At 43.7% G+C, this 13,186-nt stretch overlaps 1 long non-coding RNA gene across 2 annotated transcripts in view; it reads right to left on the bottom strand.

Annotated features, from left to right (window-relative positions):
• Positions 1-13,186, bottom strand: part of LOC309561435 — a 161,484-nt gene that overhangs the window by 61,065 nt on the left and 87,233 nt on the right. For both annotated transcript variants that reach the window (XR_014225564.1, XR_014225565.1), the window contains exon 2: positions 380-565. This is a non-coding gene — a long non-coding RNA (uncharacterized lncRNA). The remainder of the gene's footprint in view (positions 1-379; positions 566-13,186) is intronic.

Here is a 13,186-nt window from a genome sequence, read left to right as displayed (position 1 = left end):
TTTAGCTGTAGAATTTGTAAAAACTTTCCATTCTCTTCTATGAAGTGTGACTTAGGAGGCGGAGCCAGACAACAGAACCGGAAAATAATGTCTATTCTGAGAAGTTGGAGGAGGAAATTGATGGTTGTCACTCTGTAGCTGTTTTTAGTGTCGGGAAGTTGTGGAGACGTTCGGAGGTGACAATGACTGAAATTAGAATTCTGTATCTCTATAAGGTGGCACTTCCATCCGCCTGTCACCTCTGAGTCCATGGACGGCGATGGTGGGGGCAGGAGGGGTGGGGGGGGGGGTTTGGTTACCAACACAATTGACTGTGAGAAAGATGCAACAGTACACATTAAAGGAAAACTCTACATGTCATCCCATTTACTACAGTTACCTGATTGTAAGATGCTAGTTCATCCTCTCCGTGTCACCTCTGAGTCCAGGGACGGAGATGGGGGGCTTCACTAGGAAAACTTTATTTGTCATCCTATTTCCTATAATACCCAATTTTAGGATTGTGGTTCGTCCTCTCAGTGTCACCTCTGCTAGAAGTCTTTTAATTTCACATTAAAGTGGAGCTCTAGGGAAAAATATAAAATCACACACATGATGTCGTCTCTTATTAGCAATAACACAGCAGTTTTTGTTTTTTATTACACAATAAGCTCTGCAATGCATTGCTTAACTAACCTACAGCTGTGCAAACACTCAATGGCAGAAGACAATCACTATGTGTACACACTAGAGAGAAAATTCTTCCTATAGATCATAGTAAAGCCGTAGACAGAATCCCGACTGATGAGTTACTTTCATAGAAATGTATCTGGAGAGGGGACACAGAAAATGCTGATACTGGAGAAGCAGTTAGCTCACAGAAATCTCCTGACACACACCATTCCTAATCCATCTCGGGGTCACTTGTCACCAAAATGTAACTTTCAGTGCTTTCCTTCAGTGGAGGGAACAGGAACTGTCCAGGCCAATCACAGTTCAGAAATGGACTGTACTTTGGGCGCAGAGAGGATAAGGATTGATAAGAGGGGGTTCTGCATAGAGGCTCTCTGTGTAGGTATGAGGCAGAATAGGGGTTTGGAAAGTGTTGGGGATCATATTAGGGCTTTAGTGAGTGTTGGGCTTGGGGGTTCCTTGTTGAAGGACAGTGAGTGTTGGGGATCAGTGTGGGGGCTCGCTGAGTGTTGGGCTTAGAAGTTCCATGTTGGAAGACACAGAGTGTTTGGATCAGCTTGGTGAGTGTTGGGCTTAGTGGTTTTGTGTTGGAGGATGGGGAGTGTTGTGCATCAGTTTGGGGATTAGCTAGGTACTGGGCTTAGAGATTCCAAATTGAAGTATGGAGAGTGTTGGGGATCTGTTTTAGGCTCGCTGAGTGTTGGGTTTAGGTTTTCTATGTTGGAGGATGAATATTGTTGGGGATAAGTTTGGGGGTTAGCTGAGTGTTGTTCCTAGGGGATCCTGGTTGGAGAATGAAGAGTGTTTGAGATCAGTTTGGGTGTTTACTGGGTGTTGGAACCAGTTAGGAATTTGCTACATGTTGGGGATTAGTTTGGGGGCTCACCGAGTGTTGGTAATAAGTGTTCTTTGTTGGAGGACAGCGAGTGTTTGACATTGGTTTGGGGATCTGCTGAGTGTTGGGCTCAGGGGGTTGTGTGTCAGAGGATGGGCAGCATTTGGGATTAGTATTGAACTTGCTGAGTGTTGGATTTGGGGTTCTGTGTAGGATGAGCAGTGTTGGTGAACAGGTTGGGGGTTCACTTAGTGTTGGGTTCAAGGGTCCTGTGTTGGGGAATGGGATCAATTTGGGGGTCTGCTGAGTGATGGGCTTAGGGCTTCTCTGTTGGAGGATGGAGAGTGCTGAGGATCAGTTTGGGGTGTGTTGAGTGATGGAGATAAATTTGGGGGCTCACTGAGTGTTGGGCTTAGGGGTTCCATGTTTGAGGACAGGGCGTGCTGGGCTCAGAAGTTCTGTTGGAAGATAGGGAGCAATGATTATCAGTTTGGGGGCTTGCTGTGTGTTGGGCTTAAGGGCTCTGTGCTGAAGGACAGGTAGTGTTGGTGATCAGTTTGGAGGCTCACTTAGTGCTGGGTTCAGGGGTTCTGTGTTGGAGGAAAGGGAGGAAAGGGGATCAGTCTCAGGACTCGCTAAGTTTTGGGCCTAGTTCCCATTTGGAGGATGGGGAGTGTTGGGGATCAGTTTCGGAGTTTACTGAGCGTTGGGCTTAAGGGTTACATTTTGGAGAAGAGCAAGTGCTAGGGATCAGTTTGGGGATTCAGTGTTGGAGGGAGGGTAGTTCTGGGTGCATTACTTTTGCAGAATGTAGCTTTAGCGTCCACACCAACTTGCAGCACTGAAAAATATCACTCAGCAGACTGAGGAACAGACAGCTCCTCCTGCGCACTGGGGGTTTACCCCAGGTGCATGAGCTTCTGGTGTTTAGGGCAGAGGGCACAGGTGTACCATTGAGCCCCTGGAGAAACTCTATGAGAGGCTGACAGCTGCTGCAGCTGGACAGGGCTGAATGATGCACCTAGAGTTACTTAAGTTTAGGGCAGTAGGTGTCCAGGAACAGATACTCAAAATGTAAGTATTGCTAATTGCACCATCTAGTCGCAGCAGCTGTCAGCCTCTGACAACTGAATTTGGCAGGAGCTGGATGGTGTGCCTTTGCTCTTCGCCCACAGCTAAATGCTGGAGCCTCCAACTCCCAGTGTGCACGAGGCCTTAAGTGTATCTACAGTCAACTTTATTTTTAGTTTTGGGTGGATAGGGGAATGGTTGGACCCGCTGTCAGGTTTGTATTGCCCTCTCTATGAGTCCTGTTGTTACCGAGACAGAAAGTGGTGGGAAATCCAAAATGCTACAATGGTCACCAGAACAGGAAATTAGGGTAAAATTTCCAATGTGTGACAACTGAAGGGATTTCCCTCACTTTGTAGAAATTTTCTCTAACTTCCATTTGTGTACCCAGGGCAGGAAATAAAGGTAAATCTCCCAAACCAAACACAAGTGAAAACCAAAAATACCTGACAGGATCTAAGCATTTCCTCCAAAAAAAGGTTCAGCTTTAGATCCATTTTTAGGGATTCATGTAGTGGTTTAGTTAAGTTTAATGGCTCTGATGTGGATTCAGTGAGAGGGTAGAAAACTGACATATGGAGGGGGTGAGAAACACTGGGGTGGATTTACTAAAGGCAAATAGACTGTTCACTTTGCAAGTTCAGTTGCATTCATTTTCCTTAGTAAATGTAATAAGGTAAAGTTTCACTTTGTAAAGAATACCCAATCAGGTACAAGGAAAATAATTAAAAAAGCATTTTTGCTTGCACATGATTGGATAATGGAAATAGGCAGAGCTTGATAACGTTTACAAAGCTCAGGGGAAAATGAGTGCAATTGCACTTGCAAAGTGCAAAGTCTATTTGCCTTTAGTAAATACACCCCACTGAATCTTAAGTGGCTGGTGAGACACATGTGTCTCTCATTCTGACGTCGCTTGCTGAGGATTCACCCTACATTCACACCTATGCATTTTTGCAGTTTGCAGAAACACACTACAGTCAATTTAATAAGGTTTTCTATGGTATACGTTCACAGCTATGCACTTTTCAACCGGTACATTTTTGGAAAGGGTCAGGGACTTTTTTCCTGCAGCAGATTGCGTTTTGCGTGTGTGACGAACCCCCATACTCAAGAACAGAATATCCACCCTATAAGCTTCCCTTGCCTGATACCAGCACGATCCAAGATCCCTTAGCCCGCCCAGTCACTTGTCGAGACATCAGTGTAGGGTGGTAAGAAGCATAAGACTTTTTATTCAAACACAGGCACAAAGAGATACACACTCAGGGGACAATCCCCCCTTCTTTGCATAATGACACAGGGCGGGGTAAAATACATTCAGTAACATGACACACTCCCTCCCCCCTAGCAGCTAATCCACATACACATATACATCCCATAATAGGTTGATCCCAAGGCAGACAGAAACAACAGAACAATGAGATACAAGCACTTAACAATAGCAAACCCCACCCCACCCCACCTCAAACTATCTAGCAATGGTCTATGAGATAAACTTCATATATTTCTTGATGAATATTGTTCATAAATATTACTGTTCTAAGTGAAAGAGCCCCTTCATTATTTCAACACAAACCACACATATAGAACCCAGGATAACCAGTGTAACATGAAATGCTGAGTCCGGTGTGGTTGTACAGTGAGTCTGGTTAATGTAGAGCCGTCTAGGGTTCTCGGTCATCCTGTGCCCCTAATAGACACAGGGTGACTTAAACATAGGAGGGGCGGGGGGAGCTGGACACTGAGTTTCCCGACCTCTCTAAGGTAATCTGGGTTCCACGAGCCCCCCCGCCCAAAGTAACTCCCGTCATAGTGTGTAATAGACTTCAATGGACCCGCACCAAAAATGCTCGTGAAGCATTTTAACATGCATTTTGCATGGGTTACATTTTGCGTTTTTTCTTTCTGTTTAACAAACACTGTATAGCTGGTTGCTAAGGAGTAGCCTGGAATGCTGGTCACTGCGTCCTTAACAACTGATGAGTCATCAGCTGTCAGCAGGCTTCCCTGCTGACAGCTGAATGTAAAAAAAGAATTGCCGGCAAAATAAAATCAGGAAAAAAACAGTGTGGGGTCTCCCCCAAAATCTATACCAGACCCTTATCCGAGCATGCAGCCCGGCAGATTAGGGAAAGGAGGGCACAAGGGACCGAACCATACCAGACCGCATGGCCTCAATATGGGGGGAGGGCGCTGCTAACAGCTGATGACTCAAATTGGTTGTTAAGGATGCGGCAGCTGGCTTCCCGGCCCGCTCCTTAGCAACCAGCTATACACAGTGTGTTAAAGAGAAAAAAAAAACACAAAATGCAAGAAAACTGCATGCAAAAATGCATCAAAAACGCAGGTTTAAAAATGCAAAATGCGCTGGAAAAATGCATCATGTGCAGCCGCATAGATGTGAACCTAGACTCACAGTCAGTCAGGATTCACTCTTCTCAGCGCTTTCCTGGCAGTTAGCGCACGCATACCATCTTGTTTTGCTTTATTCCATATGAACGGCAGCAGACTCCCAGGGAAGATTGCCAGCTCCTGTGCACGCTGCCCAATCTTTGATGAGCCACCACTGCAGACAGAACTTGATGACACCAACAGAGACCTGCGATGGAAATCTTCCCACGTCTGCCTCACATGACCCCCCCCCCAGGCTGGCCATGGACACCCGTCTCCTCCAGTGATCACTCGGGCGAATCACATTATTATGACAAGGAAAAGAGAAAAGTTAATGATTAATTAGCTGCTAATTAAAGAAGTGCCCCATTAACCCCCAATAATTTCCCACTAGAATTCAATGCAAGCAGAACACAGTCCCAGCTGGGTGCAGTGTGTGCATATAAATGTGATATTCTCAGACCATGGGGGGGGGGGGGGGTTATTTCATCATTATTAGGGGTTTACTGTACTCTGCTATGGTATAATTACATATTTATAATGAAGTGGCCACATCATTGTATAACGCGTCTAATTATAGTCGATGATACACATTGGACATATTTACCGATATAATTACAGAACATTTTCTATCAGTGTAATTATTGTGTAATATTATTATATCAGATTGTACATATTATACTGATAATAAAACAATTATCGTTATATTGTGGCAGCTTCAGATATAATGAAGTTACATTTACACCTTCTCGTGCTGTGCAATGTTTTTCTCCCCTAAGGTCAATTAGGGCCTGTTCATACCAGCTCATGTGCGATATGGTACTCATAAAATGTGCGCGCTGGTGTGCGTTGTGTTCTTACAATGAATGGCAGTGCTTCTTTTAGATTAATGCAACCACTTCAACACCGGACACTATTACCCGCTTCCTGCGTATTCCAATTTTCAGCTTTTAGCGCTGTCTCACTTAACAATTGCAACACTGTACCCATATGACATTTTTATCATTTTTTGCACACAAATAGAGCTTTCTTTCAGTGGTATTTAACCACTTTACCACCGGAGGATTTTGCTGTCTTAAGTCTGGGCCACTTTTTGCGATTCCGCACTGTGCGACTTTAACTGACAATTGCGCGGTCATGCAATGCCGTACCCAAACGAAATTTATGTCCTTTTTTTCCCACAAACAGAGCTTTCTTTTGGTGGTATTTGATCACCTGTGCGATTTTTACTTTTTGCGCTATAAACAAAAAAATAGCGACAATTTTGAAAAAATAACAATATTTTTCACATTTTTTATATGAAATCCCCCCCCCCCCCCCCCCAAAAAGATGTAAAAATCAAAATTTTTAATCATTTTAGGCCAATTTGTTTTCTGCTACATATTTTTGGTAAAAAGAAATCGCAATAAGCATATTTTGATTGGTTTGCGCAAAAGTTATTGCGTTTACTAACTAAGGGAAAGATTTCTGTCATTTTTGGTGTTTTTTTTTTTAACGAGTAATGGCGGCGATCTGATCTACGATTTTTTTTGCGGGACTGCGACATTGCGGCGGACAGATCGGACCCTTGACTGACATTTTTGACACTTTTGGGGGTACCAGTGACATTACTACAGTAATCAGTGCTATACACCTCTGGGGAGGTGACCAGGATTTTGTTTTTGTTTTTTTTTACACACTGATTGCTTATAATTGTGAATTTTACAGTTATAAGCAACCATTTATTTAAATGAAAACTACTCATTTAGTGTTTTATTATTGTGATTAGCTGTGATTGCCCATAACTAATCACATGGTACAGATGGGCTGTGATTAGCCCTGTCTGTACCATGTGATAACTGTGACCAATCACAGAGATCATCACAATAGTACACAATTAAAGGCATGAATTAAAGCCTTTCTTTGTGTACAACTGTCGTGTGATCTGCTGTGATTGGCCACAGTGATCACATGGCAGCGGGCCGATACAGTGATCTGTAATCGGCTGTATCTGGGGAATCCTGGGAGGACATCATATGATGTCCTCCCAGAATAACAGTGCTTCCGCCCAACCATCGTTTTACAATAGGCCGGACGGGAAGGGGTTAAAGCTGAATTCCAGGTATGGGCATTTTTACATTGTTCCATTGGCCCTGCTTGGACCAAAAGTAAGTATATTTGTCCCATACATGTGGGATCCCTCTAGAAGCTAAAAATCACTGCAGTAGATGGCGCTACTACAGTGATCTCCACCAGCTTCCAGGTCCCGTGCTGAGCAGCTGTCCTACTGCATTCTGAATTCAGTTGCTTGGCATTGTTGCCATTCAGAGAATGCTTCATATTTACCTAATTAATGGAGCAGAAATCAAAGTCGCGTGACAAGTTACACCACTTTCTTTTCAATGGCACCCATTCAAATTGGTGCGACTTAATGCCGTGCCTGCACTACTTTGGTGCAATTTTCTATGCGACTTTGATCCAAAGAATGTAAAGTTGGATCAAAAATGCACCAAATGTCACATCAAAGTCACACTCCAAAGCCACACTGGAAATCATGCAACTTTGGAGTCGCACTCGTGTGAACCGAGCCTACGACAGGAAACTGAGCGATCACATGACTGATGATCACTGCTGGGAGGCTGAGAGCGATGACTATCAATCCGCTCCGCTCCTGCAGCACCCTGGTCAGGGAAGGGGGTGGGTGCCGCTGGCCATGCACTGAGAGGTGGAGCCATCTGTCAATCATGCAGCTGGGTGGATCCAAACAAAACTATCAGGCTTTTATGACTGAGGGGAGCGAAAAGTTCTGTCCTGTTTCAGTGACCACTGTGATTGTCACGGTGGTCACATGATCAGGTGCCGGTCCCACTCCCAATAATTCCTTATCCTGATGACTCCTGATCATTTCTAGAGACCGGAAGCTGTCTTTGATAGCTCAGTTGCTGTGCTGGGAGTGCGCAGTAAGCGCGCTCTCAGCACAGAAACCTTGGCCGCTCATTGACACATATGTGCAGCATGTGGCTGTTAAAGCCCACGTTTACATGTGATACATGGGTGGCAAGAGGTTAAACTGGCCATACTCTATACCAGTAATGGCGAACCTTGGAACCCCAGATGTTTTGGAACTACATTTCCCATGATGCTCATGAACTCTGCAGTGTCGTTGAGCATCATGGGAAATGTAGTTCCAAAAGATCTGGGGTGCCAAGGTTCGCCATTACTGCTCTATACAATCTGATAGTACAATCTCCTTGAGATCTTCCATCAACTATGACATGCAAGAGCCTGCTTGACTGGATACAAATTGAATACATTGTTAAAGTGGAAGTCCAGGCTCAATCCAAGGCCGCATTCACATCTGAGCTTATTGTTTTCAGGCGTTTTTTGGGCGTTTCTGTAGCCATTTTTTCGAGTGATTTTTGGGCGTTTCTCTGGCGTTTGTTGGGCGTTTTATGAGCGTTTTTTGGGGCATTTTTTTGCAGGCGTTTTGATTTATGTTAAGAGGGGTGGAGAACATGCCCGTGAAACAGCGGCGAAACAACGATAACGACGCTTTAATGCATTCCTATAAGAACCAGAACAGCTCTTGATCAGCCCAAAAAGAAGCTCCTGTACTTTTTTGAGCTACAGGCGTTTTGCTTCAGGGGACAAAACGCACAGATGTGAACAGGGGCCATTGAAATTAATGGGATTTTGATTGTTGGGCGTTTCGGATTTTCACAGATGAGCGTTTTATGGGCTGAAAAACGCTCAGGTGTGAACAGGGCCTTACTAAGCTTAAAACAGCTCCCACGCCATCCTAACATCTATCCAAACTACCCTGTGGAAGGAAGATCTAGCGTTGAATTCAACTTTAACCACTTCAGCCCCAGAAGATTTACCCCCCTTCATGACCAGGCCATTTTTTGCGATACGTCACTGCATTACTTTAAATGACAATTGCACGGTCGTGCGACACTGTACCCAAATAAAATGTATGTGTTTTTTTCCCACAAATAGAGCTTTCTTTTGGTGGTATTTGATCACCTCTACCATTTTTATTTTTGTGCTACAAACAAAAAAAGAGCGACAATTCTGAAAAAAAAAAAAAACAACAATATTTTCCAATAAAAAAATGGAAAAAAAAAATGGAAGGAAGTCCGCCCTTGGTTCTTCCTTCTTCTATTTAATGAGACCGACGCAGCGTACGCACATCTTCCGATGACGTCATTTCTATGACGAAATGCGTCAAGTTGCAACGCACGCTGCCTCGATCTGGGCCCTCACTTGAACCGCACGCTGTCTTCCCACTTCCGGGCAGACATTGGGAACAGCCGCGAGGCACCCCAGTCTGCAAAGGGCACCAGTCTATTTTACTCAGCGAGTGTATTTTTGTTATTTGTGTGATAATTTTAATAAAAAGAGGATTTTTTTAACTGTCTGCACTATGAGGAGCCTTTCTTCTTCTATACCCTGAGCACATACAGACGCAAACTGTGGACCCCCACTCACCACCAGGGAACCGGAACCACTGCGACTAAGCCTGTACCGATTCCTGCTGGCGTATGCCAACTGGAATCCACATGATCTGGTATGTGGGAAATCTTACCATTTAACACCGAAAGTGAAGCGGAGGGTCACACCACTATTGCATATGTGTATGCACCTGCACTGGCACTTACCATAGTTACACCAAAGGACTTTGTTTTGCACTGTTTGCACTATTCTATACCAGCACTATTGCATTACGGACTTCATAAACTATATATGTGAATATTTTGTGATATTTTATTGCTGGATTACATTGCACTTTATTTTTTCTGGTTTATCTTGCACCTTAATAATTGATTTATTTATTGAGTAACTAATATTAGCACCTTTGCACTAGACACTTTATGAAGGCATTTTGCAATTGACACGTTGACACGTTGTTATATACACCTTGCATGGTAAAATATACTCTTGCCACCTAACCATTATAAGTGGTAGGATTTCCTATCCTCCACTATAGGGTTAGCGCAGTTTATTATCCACCTACATTCCCAACAATTACCCATTGTTTTGAACTAGCAGCTTCCCTTTCTATATATTTAATAACTTTACCCACATTGGATATTCCAGTGGCACGAGTGATTTAACAAATTCAATCAGGAGGAAGAGTCCCAAGCAGCCCAGTCTCTCGTGCAACATTGCTGTATCGAGATGGGGCTCAGGTAAGTACTGGGAGGGCTGCTGCACACAGAAGGGTTTTATTATTTTAATGCATAAAAATAAAAAACCTTCTGTCTTTAGAACCTCTTTAAAGAGGTTGTAAACCCGTCCGACTTTTTTTTTTTTTCATACCTGTAAGAGAAACACATAATGAGCTAGTATGCATCGCATACTAGCTCATTATGCAATACTTACCTAAGAACGAGCCCCCGCTGTGCCGCCCGCTTACCTGTATGACGGGCGACATGTCCAGTCGTCCGTCTTCCGGGATCGCGGCATCCGGCCATCTGATTGGCCGGAGCCGCGGTGACCTCACTCCCGCGCACGCGCGCGGGAGCCGACAGTCACGGCACGGGGCTCTGAAGGAACGGCACCAGTGGCTGTTCCTTCAGAGCGCATGCGCCAGTGACGTCACTGGCTTAATGTAAGGTAAATATCTCCTAAATGGTACATGTTTAGGAGATATTTACAGTACCTATAGGTAAGCCTTATCATAGGATCACCTATAGGTAAAAGTGTCAGAGGAGGGTTTACTTCCTCTTTAAAGGTATGTCTTCATATTACATAGTTTTTGTATATCTAACAGGAGGTTGCATAGAGAACCTTAAATCAGATTGTATAGTGTATATAAAACTTGAGGGGAACGAATCTTTGACTCCAAGTTTCCCGTTGACAGATGTCCCATGAGTGTTACCAAGAACAGAGAGTTCTGGTTTTCTTCTGTCCGTGAACACCGCAGCTTGTCATCCGGAGTCGTTTGTCGGTTGAAGGATCTTTTCAATTTTGTAGGTGAGAAGAACCATGTCTGGATATATCAGCCAGTGAGATTCCAGCTTTCAGCCTCCAGTTCTTAGTCACCAGAATCTGACTGATTGATGGGCAGTTCACTTTATGAAAAATTAATTAGGTTCAAACAAGTGAAAAACAGATATGAAATAAAATGGTTAGGCATACAGTACAGGAGGAACAATACAAGCGCTCCTCAAACTATCGGTAAGAGTAAAGGAGACCTCCAACACAATACCAGACTTCTGAAAACGCTGCTATATACAGTGCCTTGCGAAAGTATTCGGCCCCCTTGAACTTTGCAACCTTTTACCACATTTCAGGCTTCAAACATAAAGATATAAAATTGTAATTTTTTGTGAAGAATCAACAACAAGTGGGACACAATCATGAAGTGGAACGAAATTTATTGGATATTTCAAACTTTTTTAACAAATAAAAAACTGAAAAATTGGGCGTGCAAAATTATTCAGCCCCCTTACATTCAGTGCAGCAAACTCTCTCCAGAAGTTCAGTGAGGATCTCTGAATGATCCAATGTTGACCTAAATGACTAATGATGATAAATAGAATCCACCTGTGTGTAATCAAGTCTCCGTATAAATGCACCTGCACTGTGATAGTCTCAGAGGTCCGTTTAAAGCGCAGAGAGCATCATGAAGAACAAGGAACAGGCAGGTCCGAGATACTGTTGTGGAGAAGTTTAAAGCCGGATTTGGAAACAAAAAGATTTCCCAAGCTTTAAACATCCCAAGGAGCACTGTGCAAGCGATAATATTGAAATGGAAGGAGTATCAGACCACTGCAAATCTACGAAGACCTGGCCGTCCCTCTAAACTTTCAGCTCATACAAGGAGAAGACTGATCAGAGATGCAGCCAAGAGGCCCATGATCACTCTGGATGAACTGCAGAGATCTACAGCTGAGGTGGGAGACTCTGTCCATAGGACAACAATCAGTCGTATATTGCACAAATCTGGCCTTTATGGAAGAGTGGCAAGAAGAAAGCCATTTCTTAAAGATATCCATAAAAAGTGTCCTTTAAAGTTTGCCACAAGCCACCTGGGAGACACCAAACATGTGGAAGAAGGTGCTCTGGTCAGATGAAACCAAAATCAAACTTTTTGGCAACAATGCAAAACGTTATGTTTAGCGTAAATGCAACACAGCTCATCACCCTGAACACACCATCCCCACTGTCGAACATGGTGGTGGCAGCATCATGGTTTGGGCCTGCTTTTCTTCAGCAGGGACAGGGAAGATGGTTAAAATTGATGGGAAGATGGATGGAGCCAAATACTGGACCATTCTGGAAGAAAACCTGATGGAGTCTGCAAAAGACCTGAGACTGGGACGGAGATTTGTCTTCCAACAAGACAATGATCCAAAACATAAAGCAAAATCTACAATGGAATGGTTCACAAATAAACATATCCAGGTGTTAGAATGGCCAAGTCAAAGTCCAGACCTGAATCCAATCGCGAATCTGTGGAAAGAACTGAAAACTGCTGTTCACAAACGCTCTCCATCCAACCTCACTGAGCTCGAGCTGTTTTGCAAGGAGGAATGGGCAAAAATTTCAGTCTCTCGATGTGCAAAACTGATAGAGACATACCCCAAGCGACTTACAGCTGTAATCGCAGCAAAAGGTGGCGCTACAAAGTATTAACTTAAGGGGGCTGAATAATTTTGCACGCCCAATTTTTCAGTTTTTTATTTGTTAAAAAAGTTTGAAATATCCAATAAATTTCGTTCCACTTCATGATTGTGTCCCACTTGTTGATTCTTCACAAAAAATGACAGTTTATATCTTTATGTTTGAAGCCTGAAATGTGGCAAAAGGTCGCAAAGTTCAAGGGGGCCGAATACTTTCACAAAGCACTGTAAATATACACTGCCTGGCCAAAAAAAAAAGTCGCCACCTGCAATTAACTAAGCAACTAACTAAACTAAGCATGCAGTGACTCTCCTATTGGATAGTTACTGGATGTGCCCAAAAAATGAGGTCAGCTGACTACCTGAATATACTGAATGACCAGGTTATTCCATCAATGAATTATTTCTACCCTGATGGCACGGACATATTCCAAGATGACAATGCCAGGATTCATCGGGCTCAAATTGTGAAAGAGTGGCTCAGGGAGCATGAGACATCATTTTCACACATGGATTGGTCACCACAGAGTCCAGAACTTAACCCCATTTAGAATCTTTGGGATGTGCTGGAGAAGGCTTTGCGCAGGGCTCCGACTCTTCCATC

The sequence above is a fragment of the Pelophylax lessonae genome, assembly GCF_965119305.1.
Source record: "Pelophylax lessonae genome assembly, chromosome: 8".
In the NCBI taxonomy this organism is placed as follows: domain Eukaryota; kingdom Metazoa; phylum Chordata; class Amphibia; order Anura; family Ranidae; genus Pelophylax; species Pelophylax lessonae.
This window is presented reverse-complemented; position numbering and strand designations above follow the sequence as displayed.